The sequence below is a fragment of the Phyllostomus discolor genome, chromosome 14 (assembly GCF_004126475.2).
Source record: "Phyllostomus discolor isolate MPI-MPIP mPhyDis1 chromosome 14, mPhyDis1.pri.v3, whole genome shotgun sequence".
NCBI lineage: Eukaryota > Metazoa > Chordata > Mammalia > Chiroptera > Phyllostomidae > Phyllostomus > Phyllostomus discolor.
Genome location: NC_040916.2, coordinates 15,256,957 through 15,266,247, shown reverse-complemented (window position 1 = coordinate 15,266,247; position 9,291 = coordinate 15,256,957). Strand labels below are relative to the sequence as shown.

General features: G+C 47.4%; 1 long non-coding RNA gene across 1 annotated transcript; it reads left to right on the top strand.

Moving 5' to 3' along the window:
- Positions 1 to 5,044: 5,044 nt before the first annotated feature.
- Positions 5,045 to 5,821, top strand: LOC118498145. Its single transcript, XR_004900666.1, has 2 exons — positions 5,045 to 5,120; positions 5,745 to 5,821. It is a non-coding gene; the product is annotated as an uncharacterized LOC118498145 (long non-coding RNA).
- The last annotated feature ends 3,470 nt before the right edge of the window (positions 5,822 to 9,291 follow it).

The window sequence follows — 9,291 nt, the reverse complement described above, 5'->3', positions numbered from 1 at the left end:
GCCAGGCACACCCTTCATGTCTCAGGCTGATGTCGAGACATAGAACCCCCTAGGCGCACAGACACTGTGATCACCCACAGTTTATGGCAATGATGGGGTTCGCTGCCCATTCTCCATCATGACACCCTGTCAGGTAGAGGGCCTGGGATGCGCCTGTTGTCACCCCAGCAGATTCTTATTAAATACTTTAGTGTTGGAAGAAGAGACTGAACACAATCCCTGCCCCCAGGGATGAACAGTCTAGAAACGAGAAAGCAGGACAAGGGTTGGGAATATCGCATCCTCCAGTCCAGCGGTTTGCAGACCTACGGAAGTGGCACCCTCCTCGTGGGCTGCTCACTCTCCAGACAGCACGTTCTGCGTTGTCCTGTGGTGCATCTCCCGAGCACTGCTCTTGGGCAGAAGCTCTTTCCTTCTTCACAGAGGGGAGGAACAGCGTGCCTCCGATTTCTTTCACGTCAGGGGATCTCCCACCCTGTCATTTGAGATTCTCTCTATGGTTCCTACCTCTCTACATGGTGAAAGGGAGCAGAGCAAGCCATTTCTAGTCCCTCAGCCTGTTGTCTCAATGCTGATGGCCGGTCACGGTCCTGCAGCTCTTGTCACCTTCCCACAAGGCTCCTGTTTGCTGGCACCCTGCAGCACTTGGGACTCTGCTTCCAAGGTGGCCTGGTCGTTCTCCGTCCATGCTAAGCAACAGCTTTTGGTCTGAGGAAAGCTGAAACCATTACGAGGAACAGTTCAAGGAACAGAAGGTTTGTCATGAGACAGCGCCTGATTAGTTGTCAGGTGAACTGCACAGACAGCCTCGTTGCTGCAGGAGCAGACCCTCCTGGGAGCTTTTCTGGAAGGCAGCAGAGTGCGCATTATGAACAAGTTTTGATGGACAAGCTGGCCAGGAGGAAGGAGGTCAGAGTGGGTTCGATTCCCAGTCGGGACATACCTGGGCTGTGGGTTCAGCCCCAGTCGGGGCCCCGGGCAAGAGGCAACAGATCGATGTTTCTCCCACATCAATGTTTCTCCCCCACCCTTTCCTCTCTCTCTAAAATCAACAAACATGTCCTCAGGTGAGGATAAAGAAATGATTGTAGACACACACACATAAATGTATTGGTCCCCACCGTGTGCCTCCCCTGTTCCCCAAGACACAGAGACCATGAGCCATGTCTCCTGCTCCCATGAACTCAGTCAAGCAGAGGCAACAAACCATAGCTAAGCAAGTCCCTCCGCCAGAGCATGGATTGGAGCGATGGTACTGAAGAATCCATAGGGTACCAAAGGCAGGATGGAAGGAAGCAGGGAGTAACTCGTGGGAGTCAAGGGGACTTCACAGAGGATGCCAGGCTGTACCGCTGTCTAAGCCAGGACCCAGGGCCAGACACGGGGTAGACATTCGTGCATTTTTATCAACAGATCACACTGACCGAATGTAAATTAGGAGGGAGACGTGACCCAGGGTGTGGCTGGAGAGTATAGGAGGCTGAGCAGATGTCTCCTGCTGGGCAGTGGGGATTCCTGATGAAGTTTTGAGGGAAGGGCACGGGAAATGACTGGTTGGACATGTGGCCAGCATAGGTGACGAAGAGGAGCTGGAAGGGGATGAAGGAGCACATTCCTCGCCAACCCAGAGCCAAGGACATGACTGGGGGGAGGAGGGGGTGCAGGAAGGGGTGGAAAGAACACGGTGCAGGGGACGAGGGAAGGGAGGGTTCTTCCAGGGTCGCAGCCTGGCCCACCATGCCTGGTCTTCTCTGAGTTCTCTCTTTATTTGGGGTATTTCTGTTTATCTTCTGCTTTCTGAATTTGAGGATGGTTTGCAATGAAAAGAAACAGATATGAATTTATTAACATGGAAAAGAAATATGTATATATGAGAAAATGTATTAAATTTTAATATTAAAATAGGAATAAATATATTAGAGAAGAGAGCGGAAGGGAGAGAGAGAGAGAGAGAGGGAAGAAAGAATGCCTAAAACTGTGGCCTCAGCCAGCACAACTGCTATTACAGATCACAGTAATACTGTCTTGGGTTAGTTCTAAAGCAGAAAAAAACAGCATGGAGTTCCTTAGTCCTCCACTTGTTTTTCTTTTCTTTCTTTCTTTCTTTCTTTCTTTCTTCACTTTTTCTTTCTTTTCTTTCTTCTTTCTTTCTTTCTTTCTTTCTTTTTTTCTTTCTTGAGAAAGACTGTGTCATTTTTTATGATACTAAATTCTGAAAGGAATGTCTCAAGCTGGACCTCATTCAAGGTGCTACCCGCAAAACCACCTCCCTGTTCCCCTCAGATCTGTCCTCAAATGTGGCATCCACGGAGGCCCCTGTCCGGCTGGTCTGCCCGAAACGCACCCTGCACTCAGCACGGAAGGAAGTCCATGCTCGACCCTGCACTGCGGTCTGGACCTGCCTGGCATATGTAGGATCAGATCCTCAGCTCGTGCCGGCAGTGGGCGTGAGCAAGGGCACAAGAAGGGTCCTTCTGTGCTCACGGGGAAGCGGGGCACTCAAGATATTGTCCATTGTTCATTCAGCAAGCGCGTATAGAGAGCCCTCTCTGAGCCAGACAGGACGCTGTTCTAGGCAAAGGGAATGGAACACGTAAGGTTTGGGGCCCTTGGGGCCTATATTTTGTGGGGCAGACAGTATATATTTATTCATATAAATATATTCTCAGGTAGCAATCGGCACGGGAGGAAACCCAAAGGCCGGGCAGATGGGTGACGCGTGCTTGTTCGCGGCTGTTGCAGTGGCTTTCTGCATGGCTCCACTTTCATCTCCACCTTTTCGTCTGATGACCTCATTTTCCTGCAACAGAGCACAGAATACAACATCACAGAGCCAAAGGCCTCTCACCAAGTTGTCCTCCGAGAAGCGTTCTGCCACTATTGGAGGTGGAGGCTTTTGCCAAAAACCGTTCATCCAGAATAACAGTTGAGCCAGCCAGGTCACTGCAACGGTAACTCCAACCCGAACCTGTGCTGCTGAACCTCAGCTCCTTCGGAACTCCTTCCCTGGGTGCCAGGTTTGCTCCGTTCTGCAACGCTTAGATGGGCCACACCCTCCACATGCATTAGCTCATTGAGGGAGCTTTCTGGGAATTGGGAAAGGAAAAAGGGCAATCGAGCAGATGGTTGGAAGCTGGGCTCTGGAGCCAGACTGCCTGGCTCTCCACCTGGACCCCTAGAATTCCTTGCTGGGTGATCCTAGACAAGCTGAGACTGTCTCCTTGTCCCTGAAAGAAGGTGATTATAGTAGATACGTAATAGGGTTGTTGTGAGGATTAAATTCGTTCATCAGTGTAAACACTCGGAGCGTATCTGGCAGATCACACTTCGTGTTTACTGTTATGATTAGAACCCCAAACTGCAGATAGAATATCAAGGCTCTGAGAGGTGAAGTAACTGACCCAAGGTCATGGGCGGCAGCCTCAAAATGCGTACCTAGGGTTTTTGGACTCCGAACACATGCTCTTCCTGCTGTGACTGTCTCTGTCACTAATTCACAGGAATTAAAATGCTGTTTCCTTTGAGAGACCTAGGCCCAAATAACAATAGCCAAACAGGCAGGAGCGCTCATGAGAAAGTAGAGTCATAAATTACACTGGTGGGTGATCAGCAATATTTATCAAGTGCTAATGTCCCCAAGGCCTCCCACTCACATGGATGTTCCTTTTGTCGATTATTCACTTCACCCCTTCGTTTTTTATTTGTATAACATTTACTGTGCCGTGGGGGGTCCACAGAAGCAGAGGCAATGATCCTGCTCCCACGCTGAGGGAGGGAAGGGCAGAGACATATACAAATGATGGATGAGTTGAGTGTATCGTCGGATGCTCAGGAAGGTGGGCCCAGGCACAAGGGGACTGGAATGAGAAGTAAGAGCATGGTGGGGATCAGGGTGGGACTCATCTAAAAGACCTTAAAAGGCAGCCGAGTCGACCCTGACGATAAATACTAAGACGTTGAACTTGGACTCTGCAGTCCCGATGGCATCACCGTCGCCTTCCTAAGAGGTGTTGCTCATTAAGGAAGATGGAAACCACTCAGTGTTTCCAGGAAAGATCTCCAGGATCTCTGACACTTACGGCAGATGCAGTCACCATTTCCCATATGGTCTTTCTTTCCCTTCTGGCCACACGACGACATCGAGGCCTGTGTTGGCAACATGGCAGGTGACCGCAGAATGTGGCGTTGGAACGGGTCTGTCCTGGTGCTCAACAACCAGCTTCTTCATTTAACTTCTGACCTGAACTCTCCTCCTAAGTCAGCTGTCCAGAAAACTTAAAAAATATATGTATTTACTGGCAAACTCCAATCTCACATGAGGATGAGAAGGACAAAGATCGGGAGGGAGTCTACAGCCCCCCCGGCCCCCCGCCGCTCCTTTTTAATGTCGTTTGCACTGCAAAAAGCAATCACACACACACAGGCAGTAGAGAGCCGCACACAATAAATTGCTGTATTTAAGGACAGTGTCTAGAAGGCCTCCTTGGCACTTTGTCTTATTCACTCAAGTCATCTCCTTTCACATGTGAGTATAACACTGTTGCTTAAAAAGGAGGAGACCAGGGAATAATTCGTGGGCATGCAGAGAATCCACAGATTTCCCAGAATCAATGGGGTGGACCACCTCGTCTGTCTTTTCCTTCCACCTCTCTGACTTCCGGTTGCGTATGTTTACCCACCCAGCCGCTCTGCACTGCTCACTCTGCAAAGCCCAGCTCAAAACCACCTCTTCCAGCTCGTGGCAGTCCTCTCAGCTCCTGCAACACGAGGGCTCTAGCTTTTTTGGCCCTTGCCAGTCAGCATTGGGCATGCTGTCTCAACTTTCTGGTGCAGAATATACCTTCCTGAACACAGCGTGGATCTCAGCAGGGCAGAGACTCTCGTGTTTACCTCTTTATGTGCTTCGGGCATAAATAACCCCGTGATAGCCTTGGCCATGTTCTCCTGGGCTAAGCCCTAGAAGTCACTGGGTATTTACTTGCAGGCTAATCCCTGACCTTTCTGCTGTTTACACTCATGCCTCTGAGTAGCTCTGCAGGGTCTGGCCGTGGGACACAGGCATGGGGGAGGCGGCTCCCTTTCCACATCCCCCCGTTCATCTCGTTTATTCCTCCCCACAGGTGAGCCACTCTTTGTAACTGGCACCATATTTATTCACTCTCTGTCTCCCAGCAACACAACACACACACACACACACACAACACAACACAACACACAGTCTTGATAAACGAGATATACTACTGCTCTCAGGAGAAACTCAGCTGCCATAAAAGTTAATGTGCTTAGTTCGTAAAGAAAACAAAATGTTCCCCCACGCCGTGGTTGCTTGGATATCAGTGTATTCACTTTATGGCCTCGTTTATTAGCCAAAATGATGCCTTGTTTGATCTCTAAAAGTTGATTCTGATCATTAGGAAAGGGCTTCTGGGTGTCACTGATAATTTATGCACTCGCCTGGCACACAACCCTGGCGATAAATACTAAGGAAGTGGCGGTTTGCATTTCTTCCAGGTTGTAATTTCTTCTCTCTGCCCAGCTAGTGCCTGAGCATTTCTCAAATAGTTTATTGAGCAGACTTTCTGAGCATCTTGGCAAGATCGTGCTGGTTGACATCCCCACAGTGGAAAAGGGAGCCGAGTTACCCAGAGTAGAAAGAAGCTATTTGGGGGGAACAATGGCTCCTTAGAAAAGTCAGTATCAGAACACGGTTCTTATATGACACTATCAAATATTTTCCCTTTGAGGTAGCTGCCTCCACCCTGAAAAGTCAGAAGAGAAGTGTACCACCTCCCCTGCTCTTGTCAGCTGCTGGCTCTCAGAAGCAGAAAGAATTGGAAAGGGCAACTGAGAAAATGTGAGGGGACCGGTTTACTGCTCACTGTCCCTACCTGTTCAGGTGTTTTAATCTGTGTCGCAGCGGGTGAATGGGAGAGACATGCTCCACAACATTTTTTACTTCCACTCCTCCTGACCTCTCTCATAGCTGCAACTGCACCCCTCCCCCACCCCCCGCAGCACCCTGCTAACAGAAACAAGGGATATCATCCTAACTTTGCTTCTAACCCTGGTTTTTAGCAATAACATGCGTTGGGTGAAATGAGATTTGTTTTCTGCATCCCATGTCTGAACTGGGCATTGTCTATGTGCCAGAGGATACGGTGGAAAATTACTTTCTAATAAGGGGGTAAAATCTGCACCATTAACTAGGCTAGGGATGCCTTCTGGGCTACACCAACACCACAATCAATCTGTAGCTAGTTAATGATGAGGTCCCATTTGTGAAGTACAGGGGTCATTTAAATTTCAGAGGAAGTTGATCCCATGGTTCCATGTTGTCCCCAAGGACATGAAGTTTCTGCCCCGTCATGGGGAAGTCTGTCCTCCCTCATGGGGTCAAACACGGCTGCAGCGGTTCCCAGCTTCACAGCCACAGAGCACACCCTCCAGGAGAGTAACTCTTCTCCCCCAAACCACAAATCCATCTCTGAACCAGTGACTGTGGCTGAGGTGATAGGTTAGGCTGATTGGCTTAAGCACACGAGGGCCCATCCTTGGAGCTGTGGGTCAGATCAGCTTCTTGGGAGGGATTTCAGCAGCCCCTAGGACTCACCTTGTTTTTATCATCTCCTATCGCCCAGGACAGCCCTGAGCAGATAACACCCGGTTCCTTGAGAACTTGCCAACAGAACTCAGAGACGCCTCTTCTCCATTCAGTCTGCATTAACTCACTTAGGGGTTGCTCTCACTTCTCTACGACACTGTTACCTGCTTTTCGTCTTTCCTTTCTCCTCTTTGGCGTGTCCTGGGATTCTGGTTCTGTTCCTACACTCTTGGCCGTACCGATTAGACCTCTCCGCCCCTCCTGGCAGGATTATTCCTCAGTCTCCTTTTCTTAAATCAAGTTTTCTCCAACCACTTGCTAATTCCACCTTCCCTAGGACTCCCCAAACACACTCTTCCACTCCTAGCCACCCACCCAGACATGGTGCCCGTACAAACAGACAATGGCACCAAAGTGCCCCATGTTTCAGGGTTGAATGTGAACTACTTGTATTTACTCTTCAAAAATGGCCATCTCAGGTTTCATCTGCTTCATAACCTTCGCACCTAAAGTTGTGACGAAGCACCAGCTCAACACCTCCTTTCAATGAGTAAACCAAGTAGAAAAAAACCAGATGCTTGACAGGAACTCAACCCAGACACGAATCCCAGAGTGAAATCCAGTCAATAAGAAGGAACACAGCCTAGGACGCGTCCATCGTCTTCGTATTCAAATAGCCCTGGGGAGCTGAGATGTTTATCTGATTCTCAGGACTGGAAGTCTCCCTCCCTCTGGGGGATTTAGACTCGTAGACTCCTCCAAGATTTGGTGATGTGTTGTGGAAAACTTTGCGGTGATTGCGAAACAGACTGTGGACATTTTCCCGAACCTGTTTTTTTGTTGTCTTGTTAAGGATTGCTTCACCTGCGTACTCCTCTGGTTTTCGGTCACTCGAGTCGGTGAATTTTTCCTAAGAACTCCTCCTCATCATTCCGAAAGCAGCTCCCTAAAAAATCTATTTTAGAGACAGAGTTAAAAATGACAGGAGTCAAAGAACCCGTCAGAAAGAACAGATGGTTACATGCTGTGAGAAACAAATGCGTTATTTAAAAATTCCTTCCAGCAAAGCATTAACCAAAGCATTAACCGAGAGACACCAGTCCAGCCTCCAGCTGTTGCTGAAAGCTATCGGTCAGTTCCTTGCTCACACGGACATAGGTTTGGATTTATAGTAAAAAATCCTTATTAGCCCATTAAGATACAAGCTTAGAATTCAGAAACAAGGGCTGGAATGCATACAGAATGCACAGACAGAAGATAGGTGTTCCATAAAGCAAATCACCCGAAATATCACCGGTAGAATCTTAGGGAATCGTGTGTTGATGGGTGTTTGCCGTCTAATTCTTTCCATTTTTCTATATGTTTGAAACCTTTTCCCTTACCAAGGTGACTACTGACCTAAAAGTGAGATTAAAACTATATATTTTTAGCCCTGGCTGGCGTAGCTCAGTGGATTGAGCACGGGCTGAGAACCAAAGTGTCTCGGGTTCAATTCCCAGTCAGGGCACATGCCTGGGTTGCAGGCCATGGCCCCCAGCAACCGCACATTGATGTTTCTCTCTCTCTCTCTCCCCCCCTCCTCTAAAAATAAATAAAATAAAATCTTTAAAAAAATTAACAAACATTAAAAAAAACTATATATATTTTTCCCTGAGCCCTGAAAAGCATGAAAAGGGGACTTGGGGAAGAACAGGCCTGAGCCCTGGGTGACGTCCGCATCAGCGGTGACGGGACGCTCTTCCCGTTGTCCTGTCGCTGCAGGCAGAATGCTCACAATATGCCGCTGTCTGCACAGTATTATTTTGGACGTGAAATAATAGCTTAATTATGACAGGCAATTAAAAATGGTGACTACTATATTTGCGTCTCCTTAAGAAACCTGCCAATTTTCTTATTCATTCTGGCATAGTGCGTGTGTTAGAGAGAGTTTGGGGCGGGGGAGGTGGGGGAGGGATTGAGTCAATGAGTCACCCAATCTTCTGCCCCACTGAAGGGACAAAGAATATGAAAGAGTTTAAAAGCTACTCTTCCAGGATGTGTGTACTATAAAATTGTAGCAAAAGTGGCAACCCCTATTGCCCTACACAATACAAAAAGTAAGTGTTTTTTGTTTAATTTTTATCCAAACAATAATTCTTCTTGGTAAAAATCAAATAATACAGAAGAACTCATGAAAACTGATATTGCCCCCAGCCAGCTCTTGATTTATTTTCAACTCTTTTCATTGTTTCTGTTTTTAGTTCTTTGGCTAGTTATTTTCACAAGTACAGTTACTATCATTTTAACTGTATATCCTAATTATAATATATAGTTTTATCAATTAACTCATGGGCAATTAAGATTTATTTCGCATTAAATTCTTCTTTCCCATCCTCATCCTCTTCCCAATATTTAGCATTTGCATTAATTTAAATTTTTTATCAGTTAGTCTGTGACATTAAATAATATAATTAAATTACCAACTTTACACTGCATCATTCCGACTGGGGAAATGGCTTTACCCTTCCTCTACATGTCTCCCCGCCCCCCCACCCCCACATTTCCATCTGTCAGCTGTGTATTATCTCACATTGTCGAAGATTCATTAACAATTACAATTTGTGCTGAAATTTCACCAATATCCCTGCTTTGTGGACTGACTCTGAAATCTGAAAATGATCAGGAGTGCCTACCTTCCTGTAACAACGTCA